This window comes from Arachis duranensis, chromosome 10 (assembly GCF_000817695.3).
Source record: "Arachis duranensis cultivar V14167 chromosome 10, aradu.V14167.gnm2.J7QH, whole genome shotgun sequence".
Taxonomy (NCBI): domain Eukaryota; kingdom Viridiplantae; phylum Streptophyta; class Magnoliopsida; order Fabales; family Fabaceae; genus Arachis; species Arachis duranensis.
In genome coordinates this window covers 17,053,509-17,054,302 of record NC_029781.3, presented here as the reverse complement: position 1 = coordinate 17,054,302, position 794 = coordinate 17,053,509, and the positions used below count along the sequence as shown (strand labels likewise).

The 794-nt window shown below is 39.5% G+C and overlaps 1 non-coding gene across 1 annotated transcript; it reads left to right on the top strand.

Annotated features, from left to right (window-relative positions):
- Nucleotides 1–241: 241 nt before the first annotated feature.
- On the top strand, nt 242–345 carry LOC127743444 (small nucleolar RNA R71). The gene has a single exon (XR_008004836.1). It is a non-coding gene; the product is annotated as a small nucleolar RNA R71 (small nucleolar RNA).
- Nucleotides 346–794: the final 449 nt, after the last annotated feature.

Here is a 794-nt window from a genome sequence, read left to right as displayed (position 1 = left end):
CAATATGGCATTCAGAGCATCAATTTCAAGAACTCCCTTACTCTGAGGCGTCCCATTATTCACAAAATTTCTCTCAGAAGTGTACATGAATTGGTTATTTGTAACCATGTCAATAAGTTCTTGAGCTTCTGCAGGCATTTTCTTTAAGTGAATGGATCCACCTGCAGAATGGTCCAATGACATTTTGGAAAACTCAGATAGACCATAATAGAATATATCTAATACGGTCCATTCTGAAAACATGTCAGAAGGACACTTTTTGGTCATCTGCTTGTATCTTTCCCAAGCTTCATAGAGGGATTCACCATCCTTTTGTTTGAAGGTCTGAACATCCACTCTAAGCTTGCTCATCTTTTCAGGAGGAAAGAATTTATCCAAGAAGGTTATGACCAGCTTATCCCAGGAGTCTAGGCTATCTTTAGGTTGTGAGTCCAACCATGTTCTAGCTCTGTTTCTTATAGCAAAAGGAAAAAGCATGAGCCTGTAGACTTCAGGATCTACTCCATTTGTCTTAACAGTCTCACAAATCTGCAAGAACTCAGTTAAAAACTGATAAGGATCTTCAGATGGAAGTCCATGAAACTTGCAGTTCTGTTGCATCAAAGCAACTAATTGAGGTTTCAGCTCAAAATTGTTTGCTCCAATGGCCGGAATGGAGATGCTTCTTCCATCAAATTTCGACGTTGGTTTAGTGAAATCACCTAGCATTCTCCTTGCATTATTGTTGTTGGGTTCGGCTGCCATCTCCTTCTCTTGTTCGAAAATTTCAGAAAGGTTGTCTCTGGATTGTTGTA